Source organism: Musca domestica, unplaced genomic scaffold (assembly GCF_030504385.1).
Source record: "Musca domestica strain aabys unplaced genomic scaffold, Musca_domestica.polishedcontigs.V.1.1 15, whole genome shotgun sequence".
Lineage (NCBI taxonomy): Eukaryota > Metazoa > Arthropoda > Insecta > Diptera > Muscidae > Musca > Musca domestica.
Genome location: NW_026712207.1, coordinates 17954871 through 17976829, shown reverse-complemented (window position 1 = coordinate 17976829; position 21959 = coordinate 17954871). Strand labels below are relative to the sequence as shown.

At 39.8% G+C, this 21959-nt stretch overlaps 1 protein-coding gene across 5 annotated transcripts in view; it reads left to right on the top strand.

Moving 5' to 3' along the window:
• The window catches only part of LOC101892356 (uncharacterized), a 63972-nt gene that overhangs the window by 13891 nt on the left and 28122 nt on the right, over positions 1-21959 (top strand). The gene's annotated exons all lie outside the window — the stretch shown is intronic.

Sequence of the window (21959 nt, the reverse complement as noted above, 5' to 3'; positions counted from 1 at the left end):
AACATTTTGTTTGCTTCTGCATAAATCAGAGGGCCATAGTCCATGTTCGTAAAAGAAATAAATCATTTGAAAACCTTTTGGGGGCAAACTGTACTTGTTTGTACCTATACGTGTACGTATGAGCGAACGAGCGAGCAAGCGAGCGAGCACGTGCAGTGCAAACTAAGGAGTAAATAATTTATTTAATGTTAAAATGTCAAGGATTTTCCCACCCAGTACCCGCTAGGCCTGCCGTATTGTCCCCCTCACTGTTTCCGTCATTCGCTGTGCTTTTTACTTTTTCTGCTTCAAAGCTGGCATTGTTTTTTTTTTCGTTTAAGAGCAATGGCAACAGTAACAACAACAAACAGGACATATGTCAACTAATTATAGCATTATTATAAATTAGTTTTTTAGCTCTTGGGAATGAATGCCAGCGGAGAGTTGAGGGGAGTGTACGAGGCACAGAGTAAATGATTGGCAAGGACACAAAAGGACATTGTAGAGTGGCCATTGTTCTTTAAAACGAACAGAACTTTCAGTCGTCGTTTCAATTAATCGGAAGAGCTGTTAGCGGGGAGCTGTCTGAGTGTGTGTGTGTTTCGCATTGTATTTCAAAGTGTTATTTTACAACGTCGCAGAATTTAGGAGGTGTACTCTCACTTACATGGACCTGTAGCTCTGGAAGTGTTGGGTATTCAGGCAACACCTGCAAAGTGTTTCTATTTATTTGTTGAAACAAAAATATTCGAAGTTTATTATTTTTAAAATAATTTTAATTTAAATTCGCCAGACACATTCGCCTCCCAACTTGAACGGACATGTCTAAAGTGTATTCAAACAATACTCGAAATAGGGATATTTTTCCAGTAAGATTTTGCAAACCCTCAGTAAATTAAATGTCAAAATTCCTCTCATTTCGGTCTGACTTTCTGGACATTCAGGTAAACGAAGAGCTTCCAGTAAAAATTTAAACAAATTCATGCAAATTACACTCCTATTAATTGTTGACCTTTGTCGTCTTTAGGTTGGTACTCGGACCTGCAATGTACACTTTATACGACTAATTGATAATTTGATAGCTTCCTGGAATGATGCATAATAAGAGGATATGTAGTTGTCAAATAAGTGCTTTTTCTTGTCGATGTTTTCTAATTCCTAAAAGTATGCAATCAAGCAGAATTCCAGTCACATGCCTCGAGTCTATCCGCGCTTCCCAAAACTCATTAATGGTTTTCGGCTCCTCGCCATAATCCCAATTATTTTAAATTGTGGAAGAATTAACAACTTCTCATTTCACGGACTTATTTTAAGCAACTTCCTAGCCGACTTGAATTGTCACTGGAATATGGAGAGTGGAAGGTGGGGGGGGGGGGGGTCACTTGCTGCACATTGTTTGCCGCTTGCAAACATCAACGAACAAGTTTTAATTTCTTCACAGCGGTATTTAATTTTAATGTTTTAGTAGCATTTAGAGCTTAAATACTTATAATAAACGCCATAAAAAGTTTCATATTTCCTGTACGGCGCCTCCGTCGACCGGCTGGGCTGGGGTTTCCCGAAGACAAACAGCAAAATCCTTTTTTTATGAAAATAACTTTGTTTAAGTAACTGTATTTTACGACTGATACATTATAAGACTCTGTGTGTAATTCAGGGTGGGAGGAATAACATTTGGTTTGTTGTATTGCACATAAAATTTGTAAAATATGCTCAACAATTCTGTAGACTTCATCCGCTCTTTTATTATCCATTGCTGAGCAAGTTTAGTAAAAGGTGGTGTTAAATTTGAAACGGTCTCGTTTGGTAGTAACTGTATGGCTGCCCTAGAAAATGGGCCACGCTACACAATAATTGTCGTTTGCATTAAAGGTTGTGAGTAAAAAAAACGAAAAACTTCTAGAAAAATATTCGTGGCCCAAGAAAAGTTACCAATTCTACGGATCGGTTATGCGGTTAGTAGCATTTAGAGCTTAAATACTTATAATAAATGCCATAAAAAGTTTCATATTTCCTGTTATACCGCTTCCATATTCAGTTACTGACATGGCTAAAATGTTGACTTGAATCTAAAATTATTAGAAACAATACGAAAACATAGACCCATTTTGAATTCCCAATTTGCCGCAATGCAAAGTGACATTTTGTAAGAGAGAATCGATGTCTCGGAAATTTAAGTATGAAGGGCTATGTTGTGTTTACGTTTATCTAAACCTTTTGGTCAAGCTGTGGTTCTTCTTTCGGATAGTCCAATGATGTGGTTAGCTGTCGAAATGAAATGACTCTTATATCTGAATTCATAATTCCAGTTCCATTCCTACTCTACATCAACTTTAGTACTATTCAGTACTTTTCGCATACGATATTCCAAAACTACCGTATACGCATTTCCAAAACCACAAGCAATTATCAAAATCTTTCACCCTCTTACACTCGGCACCAAATATAGTACTTTCGTACACAATATACTACGCATTTCCAAAACCACCTTCTTATCTGAAAACGTAGAACATGTTGCAGGACAGACTTTATCCACAACATTCATAAGGAATTGAGAATGGCCAGCTAGGCCGCATTCGACCAATAGATGATGCAGAACAACTAGTTCGACAAATGGTCATATGACAGTAGACAGACATTAAACTTCTCCCCTGTTCTCTGTGGCGCAAAAGCGAGAGTGGCACTGACATAAAACCACCATCGTTTGGGCTTCGTTTGAAAGGTCAAAACATAAATCATAAAATAGGGACGTGATTAGTTTTTTTTTTTAAATTGACATTTGTCCCCATTTCCATTTGTGTTGGAGGACTTTGGTGAAGTCGCAATGTTGTTTTTTTTTTTTTTTTTTAAGAAGTACACTAACAATTAGTCTAAATAAATGTGAATACGCCTGTATATATACAAATATACAGGCGGGACGGAACGGAATGGAATAATACCAAGGATAAGCCAGCAGGAAATTAGAAAGCCAATGAAGAGATTTTGTAATCTCTACCCTTCCTACATACTCCAACCAGGGGGAGGGTATTTCCTTCCCAATTGTTTTATTATTTTCAGTTTTGGGATAAAATGGTTGTTGGTATTGGCTTGTGTTGAGCTCTTAAAATTGGAATGAGGGTCACTGATGGAGTGTATGATAGATGTACCAAAGGGTACATTTACACTATAAGTGCATGAGAAGTACTAAAATGTACTACATTTGATACGATTTCGTAACAAGTGAACGGTTAGAGCTATAAATTTGAAATTTGGAATGGGTTTTCGAAATTTGTACTTATGTGTAAGAAAATTACTAAATTGTACTAAATTTGATACAATTTCAATTTGCATGCACCGATAGAGCTGGAATTCCGGAATTTTATGTTATGTCTGTGGTTAAGATTTGGAAATGTGTACTATATTTGTTCGAAAAGTACTAAGTGGTACTAAATTTGGTATTGGGTGAAGGAATAGAGTTGGAATCCCGAAGTTTGATAATGGGGTTTTATTGGTATCTGGTGGGTTTGCAAATGCGTATTGTAATTGTTCGAAAATGGCAATATATTGGGTAGAGAAATAGAGCTGGAATCCCGAAGTATTATTTTGGGTCTCTATTCGTGTTGTGATCTGGTGGTGGTATTGCAAATGCGTATTATAATTATTCGTACTAAATGTTACCAAATTTGGGATTGGGTAAAGGAATAGAGCTGAACTTGTGAAGTACTTTCCGAAAAATAAAGAAACCTGAATAATATATAAAATCTTTAAAGTCTGATCAAAACATTTTGCCAAACTGAACAAATTGTTCATTTGGAGTACCAAAAAGGCCTAACACGAACTGTTGGAACTAATCTTAAATTTTAAGATGTACTTTTTGCTGACGAAGTAGCGGGCAACTAGCAAGTTGAAGAATAAATTAGCAATTCGAATCCGAAATGTTAAACTGAAGCTGATTTAGTTGGGTAGTGAGAACTGCGATACAGAGAAGACCGCTAGTTGGCCTTTTTTATTTTAAATGTGTAATGTTCTTTAATGATTATCTACACATAGTACTAGGACATTCATAAACCGGAAATTGACAAAGAGGCAGTAGACACAATTATAATAAGTTCAGAATGTATCGTGACTACTTGGACCATGACATGACATAATTTGGTAACAACTGGCAAATGAAACCCCCACACTTATAAATATTTGCCTACATAATGTGTTGCTGATAGTCCGAACTATGTCATTTCCATTTCATTGTTGGGTATCGCGTCCCCCCACTGGAACCCTGTATCGAACATTTTGTGCAAGCAGAACATATATAACAAAAGAAGAACACGAAATGTCTTTCTCCTTTCATCTCTTGGTCGCTTTAAAATCTCCTTTGGTTGTGGCTGCTTCGAAACTTCTTACATCAAATGTTACCAATCTGGGCCAATATTCGAATTATAGGGCATCAAATATTTCGTCCTCGCAATTTGTACTGAATGTCATCTAAGCGTTACTAAATAAATAAACATAACTTGGCCTATTGCCTGCCTAGCATTCGAATGGGTCGACGGAGTGCGATATTCGAGCCCACTTCCCATGGCTGGAGATGGCTCTAAATGCTGATGTGCTACGTACAATGTTATCCGATGCGGAACAATTCTCTGGGATAAGCATATAAATGAATTTATGAATAGCATAAACATGTACACACACACACGCGTGCACACACCACCTCACAAGGCAGATTTCCAAACACACACACGCTCACACTCTTCGCACATTTTAGCCTGTGTGTGTGCCGCTTTAAAGAGATACTCTGAAGTGTATATGTAAGGAGCTTTAAACGGTTAAGTGTCATTTGGCAAACACATGCAGGGGATGTCGTTGCCACCAATGCCATTATAATGATGTCTGACATGGCTGAGACCAGCATTATTGGAAACTCTTGAAAGCCGCAGCTCGCCCACGCAGAGGCATACACACACACACATGAATTGTGTGCGGTTGTGTGTTATGTGTTTCCACTCATCTCCTGAGCCTGGCAGTCGGGTGCAGTTGTCAGCAGTGTCTCTACTTGTTAAGGTACAACGGATTCTCTGCCCCCTACCCTGAATAGTCCTACATATTGAACTTGTTCCACTAATGGACCTCAACTGAACTACATGATTGCGCCTTTAAGAATTTAAAAGATAAGCTCTTTCCTAAGGTTGTTGTTGTCATTGGAGAATAGGAATATTAACATTTTTATGCTCACGGCTTAGGAATATGTTGGAAACATAGACGATATGTATCTTCTTGGCAAATCCGGGATATTACATTGAGCAGACAATTGGGTCGAAATAAAAGACTCTGAGTTTGGCAGTCTATACATCCTGCTGTTAAAATAGCAACGTTGGCGAGTTTTCCGTCAGAATTGCCGAGATATGAATTAGACTTTAAATCGAAAAGAGTCGATACGAAACGATTGCCAACTTGAGTCCGGAGTCAACGCTGTTGTTCAATAATTAGACGGCACAGGTGGACTTAACACCCACACCTATGATCCTAGCTGTTGACAATGTTCCTGACGATTACTTCGGCATACATCCGACCCAGTACGAATGTTGAATCTCATTACGCAGCTCTTGTTTAAATTGAAAATAAATTGGCATACAAGAAGGTAAATAAATGTGCAATAAACCCGTTTTCTCCTCCGTCATCGTAATTACCGAACTACAGTGTGTGTGTGTGTGTATGCGTGTGTGTTGATATTCCGAGCGCAAAAGTCGATAAAAAATTCATGTTTGTTCTCAACTCACTTTACTTGCGGAGCTCTTCAGATTAGTTTACGATGACAATGCACACCAACTTCACAGCCCCAACAGCAACGCCTGTTTGTCAGTCTGTCGGAAGGCTTTGCAAACGACAACAAGAACAACACCGCCACCTCTCTGTGCTTGAGAATTCGGCATTTTATGCTAATTACAAATGAGCATAGAATGCCGAAGGCAAAGACGCGGCGAGGCATTGTTTCTCGTAAAGTACTCCTCCAGTGCTGTGCCAAGGCGCCATCACCAGCCCCCTTCCCTCTGCCCGCAGCCCCCCATGCGTGTACATGGATAGGTGGATTTAAGTACAAGAATAGCAATTTGCTGAATTGTTCTATTGTGGTGTTGTTGGTGCGGGCCGCTTGGCTGACGTCGTGCTTTGTTGCCTTCTTGACTTTATTAAATGCGAAATGTTAATTAAGGTGTTGGAAGATTTGTATGTTTTACCAGCTACCGCTACATTTTCAGCGACTTAATTAGTGTGAATTTTCACCCTCCCATTTCTGCCACATCATCCATGCATCCTGTAGTCGTAGTCGTCTAAGAGCTGACTATGCTGTTTCTGCTTGTTCGCAGTTTGCGGCGCCCTTCCACTTTCATTCGAACAGTATCACTGGCGATGCTCGACATGTACTGGCATGAAAAAAAAAAACATTTTATGCTCCGCATGATACCAGGCTGATTTTCTACTTCTGTTCATTCTCAGAGTTCACTTGTGTGTGTCCCGCCAGCGTTACTCGCATTTGTCTAGGTCTGTGTTGTTGTTATGGAATCCCGATGTGTTGTGCACTCGCTAACTAGCTAACTGACTCACTCGCTAACTGATGTACATAGTAGTGTTCATGTGCCTACCTCTGATGTGCGAAGGGGTGAGGATGAGCAACATTTTGATATCAGGCTATTCGTTAGTTATGAAGGGGAAGGGAATGGAACCAATCTGGCAATTATATCCACATTAGAAAATTCAGAAGGGCTTCTCCTTAGTCGGAGAATAATGTTTTTCTTGTGCGCTGGGAGCCAAATACGATATGACGAAATGTAAGTCCGCACTAAGAGCAACGATGAGATGGTGCTCCAGGTAATTCCAGTTCATACGGTTATCTTTTTGGTCTGTTAAAGGATCCCGGAAACTTGACACAGTTGTTGAACAAATCACAGAAATATATCGAAATAAATAAATGAAAGTATTCAAGTGACTTGGCTACAGTCATGCCAAACCTAGAATCGATCCAAAATTCCCATAAAGGTGGGAAAATAAATATTGAACCGCTGTATGCATGTGGGACTATATACTACAATACCTGATGTTTATTTTGCCTTTCAAATAATATTATTTTGAATGACAAACCCCTGAACTTCCCAGCGACATGGTTATCGTTATCGTTAGTTTAGCTCGCCGAATAGCCATGGTCAGATTGTGGGGAGGTACCAGAAGGAGTGGGAACTAAAAAAAACCGAATAGCCATGATCAGATTGTGGGGAGATACCAGAAGGAGTAGGAAATAAAAAAAAACGAATAGCCATGATCAGATTGTGGCGGAGGAGGGGATCAGAAGGAGTGGACCGATATATCCCATCTTCACATCAGATCTAGGGTTAGTAGAAATAATGTGATGTGTGAAATATGAAGGGAACCAGATGCTTATTTCGGATTTTATTCAAAACTTTGACCCATTGGAGGGAGGTACCAGAAGAAATGGTCCGATCTCTACCATCTTTATAACAGATCCTGTTGTTCTTTCTAGTTGACCGTTCTAGTCACCATTCGAGTAGAAGGTAGAAACAGATCACAGTCATTGGATTTCTGCCGAATAGGACGCGAACGTAGCATTTCGATTGCCTCAGAGAACCAGGCCATTATTTTTGTTGACACTTTTTAATATTTCTTTGACATATCCATGTTGACGAGTGTTGATGTTCTTCTACCATGGCCAGCAAGAACATAAACAATATAGCATTTTCTAAACTGCCTTGAATCAGAGTTGTATTTTACTACCGATAGTTCTCCTCCCTGTCTAGCTTTTTTCAAAGACAGCATATGCTAATAATTTTGACATTAAAAACACAAGTTATGCGGAAAATAAAATCGATTTTGTTGTAAAAACAAAATAACATTAGAAACAAGGCCTATAGAAGGTCGGCCAGTAAGACCATCTGACGACCAAGTTTTCTGTCAAAATATATTTTGAATTCGCCCTATGAATACAAAAAGAAAATTGCGACGGTCTTGCCAATAAATTCCGAAATAATTTAAATTACTAAAGGAATTTGAAGACAAATCTATATAAATTATAAATAAATAGGAAAATTCAGTTCCAAAGGATGAAGTGTCGAGGGCAGAATGGAGTAACGTTTGCAAGGTATAATTACAAGCAACGTCTTCTGTATGCTCTAAGCACTTCGACGTTGCTCATGTGGTGAAATCTGGAAGAGAATATTATCGCGAAAATGTTCTGGAGGGTGTATTAAAGCCTTGGACACACAAACATTTTGGCCGCAAACCTTGGACATTCCAACAGGACTCAGCGCCTTCGCACTCAGCACGCGCCACCCAAGAATAGTTACAAAATGAGGCCACCAAAATCTTCGGATACCAATCAGTTGGACTATTGTTTCTGGAGTATTTTGGAAAAGCAAGGTTGGCACCAAAAAACACCAAAGTGTCGATCACCTCAAGCAAGCGCTTCGCCGGGAATGGGCCAAAATACCGCAGAGCCACATTCGAGCAGCGTGTGACCGTTTTAATTGGCCGTTTGAAGGCCATAATTCGTGCCAAAGGTGACCAATTCGAACAAATCTAAACTTATTCTAAAATTTGATGCTATTTCCGACATTTTTTGCTTTCACTCAATAAAATTTAAAAAAAAAAAATGTAAAAATTATGGCGTTTGACTGTATCAATAATTGATAGGTATAAAATTTGATACGGCCAAAACGTGTCTCATCGAATCAACGGTTCGAAACCGTAGGTCGCTTTGGGCCAAATCCGTTACAGAACATTTGGAATCGATCTAGAGGTGTCTGTCCATCCATCCATTTGATGCACACGATAACTCTCGAAAGGAGCCCCCAATTTGGTTCAGAAAACTTAGACCGAGTTCGTAGAAGAGCAGTATTGGTCCAATCCTGGTACCTACCTCAGAAAAGGTCAACAATTTAGGTTTACAGCAAAAACAGATCATCCAATTCGTTCAAACTAGTGCTAGGACGATATCAGTCTTCTCTCCCACAAAGGGTCAAAATTTTGAATAAATTTATCTTTCATAAAATGCATAATAATCATACCTCCCACACAAAAGTCGACATTCTGATACATGATGTTTTCCTTTTGGTTTTGTTTTTCTTTGTTTTCTTTGATTATTAAATGTCAGGGCGAAACAAGTTTTTTCGCCTAGGAAAAACAAAAAATTGACATTAAAATAAACAGACAGAGTTGTATTTTTAAACAATTCGCTTCCTGGCCGACCTAATATAGGCCTTGATTAGAAACATGAAAATATTTTAGGGGAAATAAAAAGGAAATTTTTTAAATGTTACTTTAACTTTGGAATTGGCTGGACGCTTCCGTCACGCAGACAAAATTTGTTATTTTGACAAACTCAACGGTGCTGACTTTTGTAGTCGCAGGATAATAAGGAGAGGATAAAATGACAATAAAAAGGTTGTATTAAAACTATCTAATCATAATACGATATGATTAAAATTTTTTTATTTTCTTGGCTTAATATGTCATCTTATTTTGTTTATGTATGTGTTTTCTTTTCAATAACAAAAAAATTGTTCAGAAAATATTCAATTCAGATGTTTTCAAAATGTTTATTTCAACGTATGCATCGAAAAAATCTAGAGTTTTTGTAGCGAAATGATCCTTTAGATATATATAGTACATGATTTTGAAAATAAGTGTTGACCTTTCATTCAGTTATCGCGGTTTTCAATTCTTTATTCAAAATAAATGCAACAAGTTGTTTGATTTTTTATTGTTCTGATACTAATTTTGACATTACAAGCCAAACAGGTAGACCTCTATACTTGCAATTTTTTCAAAGTTGACCTGCCTTCTCTTCATTGTACCATGGATTTCATCTAAAATTTTGTATGAATCTAAGGAATGTTGAACTAAATCTCGAAAAGTTTTAAACCTAAATGGTCTTGCAGGCTAGCTAAAACATTCAATGAGATGGAAATTGTGAAAGGAGGGGCATATTCAGCGTTCTTCGAGTCGGTGTCTTTGAACATTCGTTGAATCCAGCCGTGTACAGTCCATAACACCTCTCTTTGTTTCCTATGTTCTGTAAATATGCTAAATAGCTGCCTGTTGTAAAATGATGTCAATACATTTGTTGCATTAATCGAGGCTGTCATTCCATTAGGAGAGAACATTGATTATCCTCTGCCGACCATTGTTCGTAAGCGACATCTATCAATTTATCAACAAAGCACCCATCCGCTCCGGTGTGAAGAGAAGTGTCGGGAGTATGCATGCACCCGGACACAGGTATAGTTCTTGACAATGATTTCCCACTGCCGTTACCCTGACAATTGGTGATCCTTTTGATTGTCCACCAGAAGGACTTTTGTACACACCTGACAAATGAGGCATTCAGATGCCGTTCTATGGTCATATTCGCCTGGCGGCCATAGTTTGCTGCAACCTTACGGCATAAGTTTCCGTGTGCCAACAAAAGCTCTGACCCTGACTGCCACCCACTTAGCTGGTGTACAGTCTATTGCAGACGGATGTGGATGGCTGGTCTCATTAATTTGCATTGCAATTTCAATATCAAAGGGAAGGTCTTTTGTCGTCCGACCTCATTTTGAACTCCGCCTGCCTTCGTCTCATCGCTGGCATAAAGACTACTCATGACAGCACTGAAGTGGATGTTATGAATGCTCCACTCCAGTGAGTGTGGCACAAGTGGAGCGCATAGAAATACTCAACGTCCCATCAAGAGGTGTCTTACAACAAGCATGATTGTCTATTATATCTGCCGTACAAATGATGGGAGTGGAGAGGAACGAATGTCCTTGTAGCCGTATAACCTTCAGTAGGCCAGTGCCGCCAACACACACACACACATACACATGAAACACTCGGTTCGGCAAAATGCGATTGAAATGCAAATGAAACAAGAAGTAAAGTCTCTCTCGAGTGTAATAAAATTAACAACTTTCCATGTTGTCCCATCGACAAGAATCCTGTTTAGGCTTTTGTGCGGGGCAACATTGTCAATGATCAGGTTAGGCTACATTTCGAATGACTGGTGTTAAGGCCTGTATGAGAGGATTGAGAAGGACTTGAGAAGGATGACAAGTAAACATTCAGAAGCTTCCTGTGAACTTGTACAGGTGGAATACACACATGGCCACAACAAAATGTTTACACAATTAATTTACGCATAGGACAGACCTGGGTTTAATCAGAATCGTGGTGACCATCTGTTCGGCATCGCTTCAAACAGTTTGGGCGCCAGAGCAAAGCCCATAAACACTAACCCAAATCAAAAATCTGACTGTCTTCTTAATGGCTTTATTTTGACTTGAGGTCAGTTGAAAAAATAGTGTTTCATTTTATAATTCAATCCTTCGACTCTTCTCAACAGACTTCTTTAGGGATATGCTATGAGGATACAAACAACTAACAAGGGGAGCAGAATAGCAACAGACATTTCTCAGTTTTTGTCTGTCTATGCTTTTGAACCAAGTTTTCTGTTTTTATTAACGTGTGCACAGTGGTCAGCATCAGTCGTATAACTCATTCTAATATCGTTCGGTACGTTCGTAATGTTAGATGTACCAAAATATACCTTCTGTCAGTTGCAACTTTCTCCCCTTCTCATTTTACCCATATATTTGTGCAATGCAGTGCACTTTTATTCCTTGTTTATTTGTTTAATCTTTGGTTTAAAGTGTCCTTGTTATACATATTGGAATCGCAGGATCGCTCAGAAAGTACAGGTATGTTTGTTATTTGGAAGTGAAAAAAAAAAACAGTTAAAGATGCGTCGTTGTATTGGACGACAGTGTTCCGTGAATAAATTAACCGACTTGGCGACAATCGTAAATAGTTTTAAATTGAAGTTGTTCGGATGATTGTGCCCGGTGCAATTGACGGGCGCTGCTTGCGTGCGAAGGCGCAAATTGACATATTAATATGAGAGAGGATATAGAGTATGTAAATATGTGTCGTTTATGTCAATTCTGACAATATTTCATACGGAAGATAGTTTCTAATATGAACTGATTGTCACCAACTTAAGAATGGTCGACATGGGACAACAATTAAAAGGACAACTTAAAACTCTGAACATATCTCGTCGCCTCTTGCCTCTCCGAAACAAATTCCCAATTGAAAAGCCCCCTCTGGGACAGGTAATTCTCCACTCCGAAAAACTAATTCTGCTTCAGGACCAGCATTAAACAAGTCTTACACTTTTGGTTTCAAAGGACTGAATTAAGCGCGTTGTTTGTTAAACCACTGCCGTACATTTTGCTTTCACATTTCTGTGTTGAGCACGGGAGGGCGTCAATTAATTAGCTGCAAGAAAACGACATCCGACGATAGGAGTGATCAAAGGACGAACGCGGAGCAATATTCGCAAAGTATGTTAATGGAAATTTTACGCATCATCGAACGCAAAGCTCATCGGGAACAATGGCTGGGAAGTACAAAGACATTGGGAATTTAAATCGTCACATAACTGAGCATTCATTTGTATGTATGCAACAATGCGTGTGTGTGTGAGTGTGCCGACATTAATCATGTTGCACCGGTTTTAATTCTGATAAGAAATTCACCTGGCCTCACCACCCTCTTCCATTGTTGGCGCAAACAATCCGCGGGAGAATATTTGTTCTTCGTTGTCGCATCCTTGGGCGTTGGGTGGTCTGGGACATGGGAATGCTTTTGTGTTGACTTGTATCTTTTTCCGTGTAAACGTTTCATATTAAACATGTTTTTGGCTACGAAGAGGACGGCTGTGGCTATGCCACGTTACCCACGACGCGCAACCGAAGTGAAAAACGTTTTCGGTCATGGTTGTCCCTGTTCCTTGTCGGGTAATTACACAAAGTCATAAAATGTTGTCATGGCGCTGCTTTTTATTACTTTTGAAGGCGCGCGCCCACACACACACATACACTGATATTTGCTTGAGTCAGTTAACTGACAGATTGTCGCATGTGTATGTACGTCGAAAAATACACACACACACATAGCCCCTCTTCCATATGCCAGATAATATGTTAATGGGAATTTCATAATGTAAATTCGCCAGGATCGGAGAAAATCCGAAAAGTGACATTTGTAAGGCAGACATTGAAGAAGAAAGGAACTGCTGGTGTACGCTGAAGGCTCGGAGGAGAGACACACAACGGAAGACCAAAAGAATTATTTGTTAAGTAATCTATTTGGAGCAGCAGTGATGGTTGTTTGAAACGACAGCGGTTGGAAGGGAATGCATATCGATGGCCAAATGAATACATATCTTTACAAGATATCAAAATATCTTTCTGAACAGAAAGGTACTGTTGCTCTGCTGGATTCAAAATTCGATTCAATTCAATCCCAAACAAATTGATTTGAAAAGTTTGCCATTTTAGTTGCTTCAAACAGTCGAAATTCTGTGCAAGTCTTTTCGTATGGAAACGCACATTTTATTTGGATTTATTTTATGTGGCCTTTGTTCTCTGACTAGCTGTTGTATAGGCCGTCGTACTTGAACTCTGGAAAATGTTTCGGACCAACAAGAAGCGATTATTTTTAATTTCCATTCATAATATTTGCCGCCTTTGTTTCCTCTCACAAAGCAATTGAAGGCTTCGTTGAGTGCAAACAAAAATACAATCGAAACGCTCCTCATTATGCCATGACGGAGGACAAGTTAATGACGACACTAATCCGGGTAGCCATGGAAGTGTGTCTACACCATAAAGCAGGGACCCTCACTTAGACTGCACACTCAAGTGTACATAATATTTACATACGGCAATTCTGCGCAAAGAGGAAGCTTTACCCAGTTGCTGGAAACCGAAAACCGAATTAAAATTGCTTCCGAGAAACACAGTCCCCGGTGCGATTGTGGGGAGTGCGTGCTGCCACATTCAAAACAGCCAGACCTTTGAGTGCATCCAGGCATGGCAACCACTTCCACCGAAAAAAGAAAACAAAACAAAAAATCAAATAATAAAAAACACACGCATTTAGGAGCACACCGACAGGATAGTAGCTGAAAGCACGCATCGCGTGAGCGGAAGCATTGGAAGTCGAGATAATGGAGTTGCGATACCATTAAAGATATTGTTGAGTCAAGTCAAGCTCACTTCTTTACCCTTGAAGACGACGAGGACGACAGCGAGGAGAGGAGAGACGACATACCCATACGTAACGGGGTCTAACAATCGCTCATCCAATGCAAACAAATACTTCTACCCGTCAGCCGTAGCTTGCGTTGCAAATGCCAGTGTGAGAGTATTTATGAATTGGCTTTGCAGCATCACAAAGGCAGGTTGCAATGGAAATGAACAAATTTGATTTCCGTTTGGCAACGCACGTGAGCACCGCGACCCGCACACCCACAAAGCCACACACACACACACACACACCTTACATACAGCCAATATGTTTCGTCTCTCCCCCGTGTGGCTCCCGTGTAAATATAAATATTTGGCATTCATCTGCTAAGTGAAATGTGATTGGAATTCATTAACGTTTTGGAACGTTTTGATTGATTTCATATTGGGCAACGAATATGAAAATGTTAATATCGAAATTCCGCAAATGCTGATGTGCTCGGCTGCGGATGATTGCTGGCGAATGGGCCTGCCCGATGCGTTACTAATACGTGAAAATTATGAAAAGCCGAATGGATGCAACTATTGAAAAAAGACAAGGGGATGGTTAAGATGGCACCATCAGAAATTGCCAATTACTACGCATCTTGGCGTCTAGATATTCCGAGTTATCGAGAAAATAAGTAATCGTACGACTCAAGTCTTAAGTTGTATGATCCCCTATAAAACCTTATTCGTTCCGATAAACAATAACTATTTCTCACAACGGCCTCCTCCGCTCTAAATGCGTTTGTTCAAAGCGTTTCCCAGTCCATTATTAAAGTAGTAGTAAATAAAGTCACCGCCTAAGTGGATGTGCTCCTTAAAGAGGCAACAACAGCTTCCTCCGCTGTTCTTGAAAAGCTCCAATGTGCGACGGCCCTAAAGCTGTTCATAGCTGTTGTTGCTGTTGTCTTATACTGTGAGGCAAAAGTTTGAATACCGTATCGATAATTGTAGTCATTCATTATCATCCAACAAAGTCCATCCCATTCGGTGGTGGTGTTTAATTAACTGAATAAACATCGATTTCTTGGTAGTGTCTGAGCACTTCCATGTGTTCTGTTTCCCATTTGGACACGATGAGCCACTCAGCATGTCCCCCTCTTAATTAGTATTTATAGGCATTTAAACATCGTTTCCGATTTGGGAACACCAAAGATATAAATTTCATTTAAGAGACTTTCGGATGAAATGGAGGCGGAAGGGAACACGGAATTCGGCAGCTGGCTGCCAACGGAATGCCCACGTCCCAGTCCACCGAATTAAATTGTAATTAACACATCCAGTGAAATGCTGCTGTTGAGGTTGAATCTGGTAATGCCATAGCTTCGCAATGGTAAGTTTCGAAAACAAACTATGTAGCCTTGGACCGGTCATTAGAACTAATCAATATGAATTGTCTGGTTATATTAGAAAGACATTAATAGGTGTAGAGAACTTGGGAAGGAGTACTTCGAGTGCTATTGGAGAAAGTTTACTGTGAGAACGACTTGGCAATGTTCAACTTGACCGGTTTGCATTTGTCACCTTTAAAATGATTTGCGCTAGCTTTAAAGGGTGAGCCTTCAAATGTCAGAAGAAGTCCACCGTAGGAGCTATTGTGTCAACCATTTGGAAAATCTGTAAACTATGTGATGCAGTCGCAGTTGGCTGTAATGCCCAAAAATGTACATCGACCCCCTAGTGAATAAAAAATCGACTCTTCTTCGGTTCGTTCATCATCGATGCGGTCTAAGCGACCGAATCATCAATGTTCTGCATAATCATTGCAATGCTAATCCAATCAATGTCCCCACTCCATTCATCCGCGTTTGCTTAGCTGATTGCCCGCAATCCAATGCCTGTCCAACAACACTACCAAAAGTCAATTTGAACAAACAGTCTGAACATGGCAATGAGCAAATCGGAGCCACAGCCAGCGCTAAGGAATTCAGCCACAAATCAGTTGTGTAATCAATCATCCAAATATTTGACTTTAATGCAAATTAAAGCACAGACACATCTCGCCAGACGCACCCGGATAGAAGCTGCGACCGGCCAGCTGCTGCTCCACCGATGCTGTTGCCGGTGTTGTACTGACACTAATTTCGCTAATATTAGATGAGCGCTTCGACAATACTGTTTTCGAAAGAGGAAACATTCAGCGCAGCAGCAATTCATTTAAAATGCCATAATAGAGGCTGTAATCCGTGTAACTTTGTTTATCGCTCTTTAATATGCTGTTTATGTGATTGCTCCACATTTCCATTGGCCCCGCACCGAGCTCGTAGCATAGCACAGCACAGTAATGTCTTCATGCTCGGATAACAGAGGAATTCTAAACAACAGAGACGGAAAATATTCGCCCGGCCAGCCACCCAGCCAGTCAGTCATCCAAGCCATAAACCACTACAGCCATAACCGCCGCCATTCATTGTTGGAACACAAATGACGATAGCGAGTCCCCGTACAACCCCAATGCAAGTACATCGCCGCACCCCGCTCCCGCACACACCCGAGTTAACGCCAAAGTTCACAGTTCAATTGTGGTGGAGAGCAAAGCTGCGTTACGCTGCTGTTGTTTTGCTGTCTGGTGCCTTGCTGTTCACTTAATTCTCCTAATGAACTTGGCAGTCAAGTAACCGACAAAACAAACCTCCCCAGAGTGGCGTGCCTTGCCAATAATGGAGTCTGAGCAGCAACAAGGACCAGCCAGCCAACCAGCCAGCCATAAACAAGATTAGGTCTGTTGAGTACATAAACGGAACTGCAACTGTACGAGGTTCGATCGTTGAAGACGAGCCAATGAGTGCGTCCCGTCAACAGTATTTCCCAATCGACTCTAGGTGGACAATTCACATGAGTCGCCAAACGAAATCTTCCAAATTCGGCGGATGACGAAACGAAATGCATTGTCCTTGACCGTCCCACAACATCTTTACGGCATGTCGAGAATCATTTCAATTTCCCCGCCAATGCCTTGCATCAATGCATTCAAGCGGATACACACCCACGCACACATCAGTGTTTGAACACATCCATGATGCCAACGGCACACAGCCCCTTACATTCGACGTATGATTAATGTGAATTCGAAAACCCCAATGTGACAGATGTCAGGAATCCTCGGACTGAGACAAACGCCCGAATCAAGTTGGCAATTCATGTTGTAACCGTGACAAATGTTAGAGATACTGTGGGAAATGGAAAGCAGGCAATTTAGCATCGATTCGATGTCAAAGAAAACAAATGTACATGCGTGCGTATGTCCATCCGAATGCAAAATAAATAATTATGTCGATTTCTAAAGGACGTCTCTTTTTCCAGATCGACCTTGGCATTGTTCAAATACAACTTATTTTTAGCCTCCTATCTGTGTACGATTTTAACCATCAAAGTTCGTTGCCGATGAAAAAAATAAAGGTGTAATTTTTCGATTTTAACATTGCTTTCTTTGGCAGAAATTAAAAAATAATGTCATATTTAAACAGAATTGCATATTTTTCTGGGAATCCTGGTGTATTTTTGGCCCAAGAATTTTCTGCAGTTGTCCAGGATGGAATAGTTGACCAATGAATAGTCTTGAGTGCTATTCATCCAATGGGCTTGCATTGCCTATCTATTGCCTACATCAACCTAATGAAATAGTTCAAAATGATAAAAATGTTGCAGACTCAGTCGGAAAAGTTATCAACCCAATGGTGTATGGCGGGTGAAATGCATGACAAATATCTGGCATTTTCGTTTAGTTTTTTAGCTGATGGCTGATGCTTACTATTAAAATCGAGATAGGTCTGGTCGACTAAAACCACATTTTAAGGCCATCCCCGTTCGAGGCGAACTCGTGGTTGGAAGAACACAAATTTAATTCCATTTCAAGTTTTGTTTGAAAAAAGTTTCAAATAAGACAAACAAATCAACTAATTTATCAACAGAATTTCGAAAAGCAATTTATTTAATTCGTGTGTCAGCATACCGAACTCGGGAAGGAAATATTCAGTGCGACGGTACTATTTTCAGTGGTGTTCCAATCAAGAAAGTACCAAAGTAGCTCCATTTCGCGTGTAGTTTTCATTCTATTGGATAAAAGTACTGGAAGATAGATAGAAAAATGGTGTGCGAGTTTCCCATAGATCTTCTAGACAGAAGAACTTATGGAGACTGGCGATTTGAAAGAACGACAACAGTCCGAAAAGTACCTTTTTATTTTTCCATTCCCGCTATGTCGTTTTGAATGAATCCACCCTGTTCATCATCACGGCAATGAGGATTCCTGGACAGCCAGAAGCGGACAGATACGCTGAGAGTGAAAACAATGAGGATGAACGTGCGACCCATCTCAATGCCGCTGCGTATGTCAAATAAATTAACATGTGAGCAACCAATAAATATGTGTACATGTGTGTGTGTGTGCTCTTACTTCTTGTACTCCCAGGGAGTTGTACTCGGCGTTCGCATAATAAATTCTCGAATGCTGCATTGAGACGATGTCGGAGTGCTCTAGGATAGTTAAGACAACAGTGGAATTTTGAAAAATTGCTATGTTTCTCCTTTGGTGACTTTGGGTCCTTTTGTGAAAAGAAATAAAAATGGGCGTGGCTCTGTGTGTAGCAGTGGGGTACTACGTTATCGCCTAACAGGTTCATCATAGAAATGAACAAATTTAAATAAATACAACGAAAAAAAACTGCTTCGGTGGCAGATTGTCGGACATGTTCGGTAGTATTTATGAAACGCAAATAATAACGGTTTAAATATGAACACGAAACGCCTCGTGTTCCATCGTTGAGGTTAATTTTTAAGAGATAATGTGGGAGCTACGCAAACAGGGAACTGAATCAAAATGGAGGATGTAATGGAGAGGCCATCCAACGCATAGGAGTGGCGTCCAACAATGGGGGCTGTGCACCTGAACCTGTGTAGAGAATAATTCGCTTACTAAACTATCGGATGACACCGGCTGGAAGGTTCATTCATTGCTGATCAAGTTCCACATGCAATAGTGAAGGTTCAAACATCTAGAAGTCGTCCTCCACTTACTTGCAACGGACACCGGTTGTTCGATTCTTTGTTTTGTTTGTTTAGGTCATTTTGGCGGCACATGATTGGATGTGCGTATGTGTGTGTGTGGGTGTTGTCAGTTACGTGACTGTGAGTGTGGCCATAAAATAAATCACTAATAAAAAGTTATACGACGACAACAAGCAGAACAGGACAGGACAAAGAAGCAACACAAATACCCAGTAACACGTAGTAAACGTCGGCAAAAGGGAAAGCTCATAAGAATTCAAAGCCATTTATGTAAATGTGGCCAAATAAATTTGCCTGTATTTAAACGAAAAGGCCACTCCGCAAAAAAAACAAAAAGAAAACAGAACCCAAAATAACGTCTGACAAAAAGAAGGAAAACATCAACAACAACAAGAACAAGAACAAATGGAACAATGCGGCAATCCAAGCAGTGAGTTAGGCTGTTTTGTTGTAGCATTAATGATGTCCCCAGGGCAAAACAGAGACAGGAGCTGGAACAGGACCAATTGGCCGAATTGGATTACGACTAATGCGTAAAAGTGAAGTCACGAGAATAGGACTTTTTTAAATTCAAATTTGTCATTCATTGGAAACAAGATGTCCACTCTTCTCTGCTCTGCTCTTCCCATCTCTGCAGCGGTGTGGGAAGTTTAGCATAACGACCATAAACATACAAATGACTAGGCATTCTGGAATATGAGATACAAATGTCTATTTGTAATGGAAGTTGTGTAAAGTTGGTTTTCCCAAAGGAGGCCCCACTGCCTGTCGCAACTGTGGAGGGATGACAAGTGTGTGCCAAATCGATGCTATAATTGCCAATAAAATATCCAGGCGAAATGTGTTTGTATTAACCAGTTCGACAAAAGGTCCTACGAATCGACTCTGATGTTGAGTGCATGCCACTTAGTTTTTGATCCTTTCGTCAATTTTGAGTTCTAAATGTTTAGCTTGGATTCAGAAACACCAAGCCTTACCAAATATGAGTACAAAAATGAGAAAAGAAACCAATCGCTCTGTTTGGGTGTATTTTCAGTTCTAATTTTATTTATGAATATTTTCCTTACGTATTATTTACATACATATCTAAAGTCCCAGTGAGGGTCGGATAAAACTTCCGATTTCAAAAAAAAAAAAAATCTAACAATTCATTCACTTCATAAGAAGAACTAATTGGCGAATCCTTTTTTATGCACTTTACGCAATTATTTCATCCATAAAGCTTATGTTAGCACAGCAGCAGAGGAGGAAAACCACAACAACAAGAAAAAATACCTCAAACAAATTGCTAAGAAATCGGGTCTACGTCGGTCAGACACTCACACTCAGGGTTTAGCGAACGATAATTTTATGAAAATAACTGTTGTTCAAAGCTGATGCAAGTATAATATGTACAGGACGTACCTGAAGGAGGGGACCCATATGGCCCATCTTCGAACTTGAGTTTTATATAAAATAATACGATGGGCGAATGTGTGTCTTTTCAGTGTATGCGTGCGGGATGTCTATGCCCCAAAAGCGACAATTTTGTTTGTTTACATACGGAGCTGATGGTGCTTCTTTGTTCTGACGTACTTATTCATCGAAAGGCTTACAATTGTCTTTCAAATCAGACAGGGGCTAGGTGTTACCTTTCACGAAATAAACACTGGTTTGAAAAAAGTTGAATGGGGCTCCTCACTTTCTATGAACCAATATTCGAAGGGCTACTAACTCCTCCCTTGAAAAGTATACGAAGAATGTGGCGCGATATCATTCAATCCACTCGGACTTGCATTCATTCGATCGCTACTGGTTTTTACTTACAAACACGTTCTTCCATTGTCGCACCAGTCCTTATATAAGAAGTGCTATATGATTGCGAGATCCCCACACTCGATCCGCTTTTTATTGTACATAAGAAGTTTTGTTATAAAGGGCATATTATTATTTGTTCTTGTTCATGTTTTTAAGTCCACAAACTCCAGGCTAGTTTTCCTACTTTATTCCGTTAGTCCTGGGAGCAGGGACCTATATATTATCTGAAATGTTTTGTTTCTGAAGTGTCACGTTTTTGTTTGCCAAAGCTAGGTGTTGCGACATCTTTTTATTCATTGTGACAATACGTTATAGTCATAAGTTTCCTACATTACGTACCCAATTTATTTACACCCGTTGTCACTTAAAGCGAGTTAAAAAGTATCAATCGGTTTTGCTGCCTGATGCATGCCCTCGGCTACTCCTCTTTTTATTTAAATATATTTCAACATCCGTTATGATAATCAAAATGTTGAGCCCTCGTGAGGGAGATTCCGAAGAAGTTGGCCAATATTGTCCATTTCGTATCAGATATAAGTATGATAAAAAGTCCGAAGTATTCCACTTCAAGTAATACCGATATATATTTCTAATATTATGTGAATTATTGTAAATGAAAATCTTAACTTTTTGTGGGGGAGGTACCAGAAGGAGAGGACAGAAAAATTATATACATATACATATGCATATATACATATACATATGCACATCAGATCTCCAGTTGAGAGAAATATTAAGATATACCAAGTTACAATAGAATCGGTGACTTGTTTCGCAAGTTATGAGAGATATAAGTATTAAAAATTGTGATCCTTTGTGGCGGTGGTACCATGGGTGGCTGATATATTATCCTCAAACCATATTATTGAGATGTGTGAATTTGAAGAGAATCGGATGTTCATCCCGGACTTTATATATTCAAAATTTTGACACTTTTGTGGGGAGGTACCGATATCAGCCGATCACACCAGACCTTGGGCTCTCAAAAATATTGTGATGTGCGAAATTTATTTAAATTTTGACCCTTTGTGGGGGTGGTACCCGAAGGAGTGGAACAATTATGCTCATCTCCGA